This window comes from Herpailurus yagouaroundi, unplaced genomic scaffold, assembly GCF_014898765.1.
Source record: "Herpailurus yagouaroundi ecotype Mexico unplaced genomic scaffold, PumYag 165, whole genome shotgun sequence".
NCBI classification, from domain to species: domain Eukaryota; kingdom Metazoa; phylum Chordata; class Mammalia; order Carnivora; family Felidae; genus Herpailurus; species Herpailurus yagouaroundi.
The window spans coordinates 28,454,336-28,463,819 of record NW_024412406.1 but is presented as its reverse complement, the minus strand read 5'-3'; the positions used below and the strand labels follow the sequence as shown (position 1 = coordinate 28,463,819).

General features: G+C 42.2%; 1 protein-coding gene across 3 annotated transcripts in view; it reads right to left on the bottom strand.

The window, feature by feature from the left end:
- Positions 1-9,484, bottom strand: part of ATP6V1H (ATPase H+ transporting V1 subunit H) — a 114,844-nt gene that overhangs the window by 21,853 nt on the left and 83,507 nt on the right. The gene's annotated exons all lie outside the window — the stretch shown is intronic.

The window sequence follows — 9,484 nt, the reverse complement described above, 5'->3', positions numbered from 1 at the left end:
AAAAAAAAAAAAGAAAAGAAAACTCAACTGGAGGGTTAGCTGGCAACCGAGGGGCAACCCCGACAGGACCTTGGGCGGAAAAGCCAGTCTACAGAAAATAACGAAGCAGGCAGCTGCAGCCGGGAGAAACCGTGTGGCCACAAGGAAAGGGAGGTGGAAAACGTTGTGGCCTTGCTTCCTGCCAGCCTTCCGGTTCCCGGTTTCGGTGAAACTGTGTGACCTCCCCCATCGTGGGGTTCTGTGAGCTACGCTGACGTCCTTCTAAGAGAGTTTCTTAGATTTAAGCTGGCTTAAGTAGGTTTTTTTTGACTGCAAACAAACCATGCCTGGTGAAGTAAAGCACGCACAGAATTCAGATCTTAGTGTGTGAAGATCTTTCACTAGTATACTAGCACCCATCACGTTCCTGTTATGCTCTGGCAGAACCTTCTAGTGGCTTATTTGTTTCTACAATTTTATCACTGATACTATTTCTTGGGCAGCTTCTATTTAAACATGCGGCTTCTACTGATAATCTACAAAAACACTGCGAAGATTTTTTATTGCCATCTAAGTATAAATGTTTACCACCCTTCAATTTTATCAAAAATATAAGTTAACAATAATTAGGACACATATTCTTACCTAAAATAACTTATAGTTCAAAGAAAAACAGCAAAATTGTCGCAGGTTGTCAGAACATGATAAACTGGATATATTTGATTGTGAACACGCAGAATATGCAAAAGGTATCTTAGAAGACAGGTATATATACACATGTATACACACGTATACACACATACATAAACATGAAATTCTCTTATGTGGGCAAAAATAATTAGGCAAATGGAAAAGTAGTCTCAAAATTATACTTTCCTAACATTACGAACACACTAACCATGAACACATAACCACTCACCAAAATAAGACATCTCATTCATTTATATGACAACAGATATCTGTTATGAGTAAACCTTCTTAAAACTATTAATGTTGGGGAACATTCACTCTTGGTGTGACACATAAAACCTCTATTACTAATGTCTGATGAAAGGCGTGGTTTGGAGATATTGTTTCAATGGCTTTATAATGCTATCATAAAAAACACTACTCAAGAAGAGATCAAAGATATGTCATTTTCAGAAAATAATAACTGAGATAGGAAGCTGATACCAAGTCACAATCCTCTGAAGCTCACTACCTGCAATGAAACTTATCAAACAGTAGCTGGATGCTAGAAGGAAAGAAGCACTGGATGTAAGACAAAATCCTCCTGGCTCAGGAGTTCCGGCACGTCAAGTGCCTGGCCCTTCCCTCCTCCCCCTCCCCCTCCTCCTCCTCTGGTGTTCGGTACAACCCACATGAGATCCTTCACTGACTGTTAGGTTATTTCTTCTGCAGATTCAGTTTCCTACACACTGGTGAGTACAGAGTGCTGCCTCCAAAGGCATTACACCTATAAAAACTAGAATCCCAGGGGCCCCTGGGTGGCTCGGTTGGTTAAGCGTCTGACTTCGCTCAGGTCATGATCTCGTGTTTCATGAGTTCGAGACCTGCACTGGGCTCTGTGCTCACAGCTCGGAGCCTGCTTCAAGTTCTGCATCTCCCTCTCTCTCTGCCCTTCCCCTGCTCATGCGCTGTCTCTCTCTCTCTCTCTTTCTCAAAAATAAACATTAAAAAAATAAAATAAAATCCCAAAAGGTATTTTGCCATCATTTACAGTAATAATTGATTCTGCAAGAAACACCACTGGATGCTAAAAATGAGTGAAAGTTTGTTGGTAAACACAACCAGTGCTTACCGTCTCCAAGTACCTCCGCACAGATTACTTACTAATTACTAAGGGGAAAGAAGTTCATTACAGCAGAGAACCCTACTACCACTTTAGGTGAAAACTGTCACCACTAATAATAGGGTTATTATTAAACCCACTCAAGAGCTTCCTGATAAAGACCCTGAGAAGAACATGACATCACCTCTGTGGTGTTCCTGCCAAAATGCATACCCTAAAGCTAATCGGGAAGCAAACGAAGACAAACTGAAAGTGAGGAACATTCTACACAGCAGCTGGCCTGTAGGCTTTAAAAACACTGCTGCTGAAAAGGACAAAGAAACACCAAAGCACTGTTCTGTTTAAATGAGACAAAAGAGACTCAGTAACAAAATGCAATGTATGGTCCTGGACTGGACACAACGTATTTGCTACAGACACCAGTGTAAACAGTGGACGGGGCAGTGTGAGCTGTGGGACAGCGGTGTGTCACTGTGCTATGGTGACAGGAGAAAGCCAGTTCCTGGGAGTCAGGTGCTGAAGTATTTAGGGCCACAGGGTTATAATGTCTGCCCCTTACTCTCAAACAGTTGAGAGAGAGAGAGAGGGAGGGAGGGAAGGAGGGAGGGGGAGAGGGATGGAGGGGGAGAGGGAGGGAGGGAGGGAGAAACACACCAATGGAGCAAAATGTCCACAAGTGGCAAAACCGGGTGAAACACGCAGAGGTTCGTTGTTCTGCTCCCACAACCTTTCACTACATTCTTTCCAATTAAAAAGTCACAAAAAAGAAAGAAAAGAAAGCGTTGGTTCCTTTCCTACCTGCCTTCTCCTCTGCCACCGGAAGGGTGGGAACCACATCCCAAAGCCACAGAGCAGGAAGCTGAGCGCTGCCAGGTCCATCGGGACCTCGTGAGCTGCTGTACCAGCTCGGGACTTGCCAACAAGTACGGTTCACGGCACGGGAGGCTAAGCCCCTTGCGCCAGAAAGAGAAGCCGAGAAGGAATAACACCGGTGTTCACATGAGCGTGGCTGTGTTGAGTCTCCCTGAAATGCTAAGGCCGGGCGTGCGACTTCAGAGGTGGCCTTGAGCCATAGGTCAGGCCCTCCAGGCCCCCGATTTCCGTCCCGGGGACCCCGCTGGGGCCTCCCACGCCAGGGTGTCTCTTTACGAGTCCTCCCTACACTGCAGCCTCAGCTTCGCCAACTGACTCCTTCGTCACCCTCAGGCTCACCCCAGACGTCGCCTCCTCAGGAGACGTCCCCCGCGAAGGCCCGGGAGGATGAGGCACGGTCCCCAGGCTCCTGTGACACGTGCTCACGCCTCTGTCACAGCCCTCATGGCACCGCACTGAACCCGTGTGCGGTGCCAGGGTTTTCTACTTTGTATCTATCCTAGCACATATTCGCTCATCTAATAGGCATCTCGTCCACGCCTAAGTTAGAGACGAGAGTAACGGTTACAGGGATACCAGCAAAGACCCCCTCCACTGGACAAGTAACTGGCCACACAGAGAACGAATGGCACGGTGTAACCAAATGCTCAAATGTTTCCTCGCAAGGTATCTCTGGGCTGTGTGGCAAGGTGGGGAACACCATCCTCCAAAACACCATTTTCGCTCAGGCATCTGCCAATACCTGCCCTTAAGGAAAGTGGGGCAAGAATCTTCTGAAGGTACAGAGAAGCCCAGGGACACGTGCTAGAGCTTTGATGGTGTGTAGGTGTAAGAAACCTGATCTTTTGGGACCACCTCTGAGCCCTACACTGACACTTTGGTAGCTTTTCACTGAACTCGCTTTTAAAAATACAAGTAAGGACTGGTGATGAACATTATTTAATTCATATGAGGGTTAGATATATTAGTAGGGACCCAATGCATCACTGCGTAATTCTTTTAAAATGCAAATTTAATAAAATGTAGGGCGCCCAGGTGGCTCAGTGGGTTAAGTGTCCGACTTCGGCTCAGGTCATGATCTCATGGTTTGTAAGTTCAAGTCCCGCGTCTGGCTCTGTGCTGACAGCTCGGAGCCTGGAACCTGCTTCGGATTCTGTGTCTCCCTCTCTCTCTGCCCCTCCCCCACTCATGCTCTGTCTCTGTCTCAAAAATAAATAAAACATTAAAATTTCTTTGAATTAAAAAAAAATGTAACTGGGGAGAGTGGGTGATGGGTATTGAGGAGGGCACCTTTTGGGATGAGCACTGGGTGTTGTATGGAAACCAATTTGACAATAAATTTCATACATTGAAAAAAAAATTAAAATTAAAAAAAAATTCAAAAATGTAATTAAAGGATATTTACATCTAAATCTGTCTTTGTTAAGATGACAGGCTTATCATCATTTTTTTTTAGTCAATTCCTCAAAATTTCAGTGGTAAGAAAACCTATCAATTCATTTCTGTTATCCATGAGAGGGGGGGGGGGCCCCCATCAAGATGCAACATCTGGATAACATACTTAAAAGGAAACCAATAAAATAATTCAAAAAAGTAATTAAATCTCTTAGATGAGTAAATAGAAAGTTTGCTTAATCTTTCTTTTTTTTTTTCTTTTTTTAATTAAAAGAGGGGCAGAGAGAGAGAGAGAGAGAGAGAGACAGAATCCAAAGCAGGCTCCAGGCTCTGAGCTGTCAGCACAGAACCCACCATGGGGCTCAAACCTATGAACCATGATCATGACCTGAGCCAAAGTCAAACGCTTAACCGACTGAGCCACCCAGGCACCCCTATTATTTAATTAGTTTTTAGCATAATGTATTCTATTGAGCTTTACTGATTATTTCACATACACACACACAGCCCATGAAATGAAATATTCATGTGACCACAAAAGTAACTGTCCCCCCCACTGAAAGGAGCAAAAGAACTTAAAAGCAAAGCAAGTTAGCTCATTTTTCTCTGCCTTCCCTTCCAAGACTTTTCTTTTGTTCATGTTTAACTGACCCTTCAAAACCCCAACCAGCTGTTTGTCTGTTTTAATCCTAATCAAATAAAACCGCAACATGAATTTGATCCACAGATACTTACACTAGTCACATGCATTTATGCGTGAAATCTGCATTTGATTTTATACTTAATTATAAAGTACACAGACTCCATTATCCATCAATGTTTTTATATTCTCTACTGTCTAAATGCTTACTACTGACCTTCCCAAATGTTTATTTAGGCTGGTACTTTGCAACAATTTCAGATTTATGTCCTGCTAGCATCTCCAAATCAATTGTAATTAAGTGGTACATAGCGTCCAGACAAATTAGTACAGCCTCAAAATAGCTCTGTCTAACTAGCAAAGTAGAAGCAACGTTACCTGGCAGACTGGGAGCTATTCCATCTGATGGTGAGACAATTGGCTATAAAGAATTCCTCTTTTCTTGGAACTGGTTTTGATATACTTTTTAATTGAGTTATATTTCTTTCCAAAAAATACACAAAACATATGATACTAAAGACATTTTCAAAGGTTCTTCCACCAAAAAAGGAAGAATAATATGGAAAATTCCAGGCACCCAATGAGTGACCACAAATTTCTAAATTAAACCTGGAAAATGTTAAACCTGGAAATGTTGTATGTTTATCAAAAATCACACGGAATATTTTAGTAACATGACAATTAATGCTAAAAGGCTAATGCACATAAGGGTTTTTTCCTTCAGTTCACTTCATAAGTAGCTATTTTAATCACCGGATTTATGGCTATATACTTACCGAATAACTAAAATATTCTAAGCAGACATAAACATCAGAGAACAAAGTATCGGTCATACACTTGGCTTGGTGAGTCCTCTGTAACATTGTTTACCTATACATAAAGTATCTGGGGAGAACACCACTTATAACTTATTACTCTGCTTTAAAAAAAAATTTGAAAAATAACCTAGGAACAATAGAAAATTCTACACAAGATCCTCTACCTACAAAATTCAGTGTTTCTTTCCTGAAGTCCTGAGCTGTCCATATGCACATACTGTGGCTTCTGAATTAGAGGCTGATTACATTTAAGATCATTCTGTAGGAGAAAAATGATGATATTTTATGATGTTAAGTTATAAAGTAGAACCCGAGGGTATATATAAAAGTTCTGTAGAGTACATTGTCACTGTTTACATGTATTTTGGCAAGTTTATTAACATACAAGTCCAGCGCTGCTCAAAGAACAGGAGCACACCACGAATACACAGCGAGTACGGGAAGGTCAGAGAGCTGCCCGCCAGTTGGAAGCAGGGCTGTTTAAGTGCGACTGACCCGCTCCAGACCCCCTGAACCGAGGAGACGCCAGGGTGAGCCAAGCGTCCCCTCCCTCCCTGGCAGCTCCACTCCAGCCCCCCACCACTCTGCTCCCCATCCGCATAGAGGAGGATTTTCCATCCCCATTTCCATACCCATTTCATACCCATTCCATACCCATTTCCACACTACATTTTCCATGTAAATGCAGGTGTCAAGTAGAAGGGGAGAAAGCCTAGCCATTCCAAGACCTGCAAAATTCATGATGTAACTGTGAAATCAACCACACAATCGTGAAAAAGAATTGAGTATTTTCACACGATACACAACTCTATACTCCCTCGTTACGTGTAAGCTCAAATCCACCTCTACATTATCAAAAACTTAACATGTAACTCCCTAAAACAGAATCAAAATCAAGATCCAGTGACAGCCCAGTTCTATCATTTCACGAGTATCCGATTTATACTTAAATGTAATTTTATACTTATGTTTAAAACAAAAAAAAATAGTAAAATATTAACTTTACTATATCCAAAATTATGACTTAGACTCATAAACAGAAGCTTTACGGAGTAATGCAGTATTTAAGAAATCTGAAAATCATTTCGGGTAGACGAGTACAAGAAAATCCAGAGTGTGCTGGAAATCTCAAAGTGTGGCCCAGGAACAAAACAACAAGTCCAGAGAAGCATGCGAAAATGGCATGAGAGGCTGCTGCTGTTACCACTGAGGCAGACTTTCCTCCCACTTTTAAATCTATGATTATATTTTAAATATTTTCAGCTAGTTTATTTCACTATATAGTACCAACATAATTATTTACAGAAACTCATTTTAAGTAAAACCAACAAAATGCTAAGAGGAAACAAAGTCAATTGCTTTCATGTTTGTCTTTGATGTGAGTATAAACAATTCCAAGAAAATTTTGTAAGATTCAATCAGCAGACATCTTTAGCACACGAGTACCATATTGGGGGGGGGGGGGCGTCTACTTTAGGCAAGTTGAAAGGCAGTCTCTGCCAGCACAACTTAGTAAGGCAAACTGGATATACCTGCATAAAGATACAGATTCAAAATCCTTTTCACATTTGAAGGTACCCTCTGCAGAAGATTGACTTTCCAAATTGCATTCTACTCGATCTCATGTTAATCTGATATTCTAAATAAACTGCTATTTACTTGAGCCACTTTCATTCTCTAGCACAAAGAGACATGGAGATACACATGTCACAACAAAATTTCTCTTCATATGGAAATTTCTTTAAAGAGAAAGTGTAAGAAAACATTGACATTAAGCTTCTCCGTTCAAGGAGATTTACCATAATTAAAACAAAGTTACAAGAGCTTAGCACATAATTAGGGGGGAAAAGGATATTTGCTCATCAGCTAGTCAGAGAGCTAAGAAACCAGTGTCTAACTATAAAGATGTTTACTTTTTCTTTTTAATCATGCGTTGAAAAATGTAACAAGAAACTAAATCAAGTTCCTAAACTCAAGGAAATATTCCAATTGAAATGAATCACCTTCAATGCATGAACACTGAAACAACAAAAATTCTCAACCAAAAAATTTCCTCCACTGGCAAAGAAAAAAGGCCATTTTATCTCACACCCCTCTTTCCTCCCATATCAGAAATACACATTTAAAAAAAAAAAAAAAAAAAAAGCTAAACCCAACAATAAATACTTCATCAGGAAGAACTATTACAACGAAATTCTTTTAGGGGCGCCTGGTGGCTTAGTCAGTTAACCGTCCAAGTTCGGCTCAGGTCATGATCTTGCAGTTTGTGAGTTCGAGCCCCGCATCGGGCTCTGTGCTGACAGCTCGGAGCCTGGAGCCTGCTTCGGATTCCGTGTCTCCCTCTCTCTCTACCCCTCCCCCGCTCACGCTCTGTCTCTCTCTCTCTCAAAAATGAAGAAACATTAAAAAAAAATTTAATGAATTTTTTTATTAACAAAACAGGAATTATACTTCAGCAACCCTAATATCAACAAAAAGGGAAAATGGAAGTGTGTTTCACACAAGACAAATGTAAGTGTGCTGGCTGCAACAGCCTCGAACTCTACTAAATGCCAACCTTCTTCAATTTCGAGAAAGAGGTACCAACCAAGAGATACAAAACTGCTAAGTAATTCATTTGTGTTGAAAACGGGGCTCATGGTAAAGTGAACAAGGAGAGAAAATCAGTCTAATGTTCTGTTTTTTACTGACAGACTTGAAAAGTTTTTTCCTCCTGCTAAATATTAGATAAAAACCATTTCTGAGTGCCCTCTGCTTTGATCCCTTTCTTCTTGAGCCAAGGACATAAAAACAAGTAAAAATGCTTCCAGTCCATCAAGTGCCGCCAGCACGGGCTCTGACATCTATCCAAGGTCATCTACTACTTGGCATCTCAACTTTCAGTGTTCCGATCCAAGCCACCGGCCATCTCTACTCTCAACCGCAGTGAGAACCACTAAAACGGTTCTTTGCTTTCAACACTTACCCCTCCATAATCCATTCACTAGAGAGTAGCCTCAGAGATCTTTTTAAAGCATAAATCAAATACTGTCATCGATGGCTTTCCACTCGTCTTATGAAAGAGTCAAATGGTGGCCTACAGGCCCCTACATGACCGGTTCCCTGGCAATCTCGCCTTGCCCATCTTTTTCCCATGCCGGCCCTCATACCACTCCCAATTACAGTCTCTCCAGCTTGGTGCTGTTAACACGGCAGGCAGGACTCTTCTCTGCTGCGGGGGACTGTGCGTGCATCACAGGACGTTTAGCGGCACGGCTGGCCTCTAGCAACTTGTACAAGTAGCATCGGCACCCGTTTTGTCTCCAGACAACCAAGGACGTCTCCAGGCACTGCTCTTAAAGAAGCCGAGGGCTGGTTCCCCTCTCATTCCCTCTGCCTGAAGTGCTTACCCCTAATAACTTGGCTTACACGGCTGGTTCCTTATCACGACGGTGTCAGCCTAGCTGTTCTGGCCTACTCCCAGAGGCCGTCTCTATCCATCCTATGTAAAGTTGCACCTACCTCCATCGTATCCGTAGCCCGGCATTTAACGTAACAGGGTACAAAGTAAGTGCTCAAAAGAATCGTTGAAAGAATGCATACACGTGTGTCAGTATTTATGAGAAAAGTGCTTCAGTGGCGAGATCACAATACGTAAAATAAGATGCCACAGCAGCGCTCCCGGACGGTCCCCTATACTGTGTTTCCCTGCATCTCTCAAATGCACACCTACCAATGTACCTTTCATTCTTTCCTTTGAACGTACTCGTAGCATTACCGTCAGTAACAGGGAACGTGTATTTGTTCACAGCGCCTTAACGAAAGTCCACCACCAGAGCATCCTTCCAAATGGTGGAGAACAGAGAGGTATGTGAACTGTTCAGTAGAGCATTGAAGGCACTAAACACCCAACCCGCAGCTAAAATTAGCCATGGCAAAGGGAATTCTGGTAGGTTCCATCACGGACACCAATGGCTCACCGTTCTTTTTTTTTTTTTTTTTTTTTTT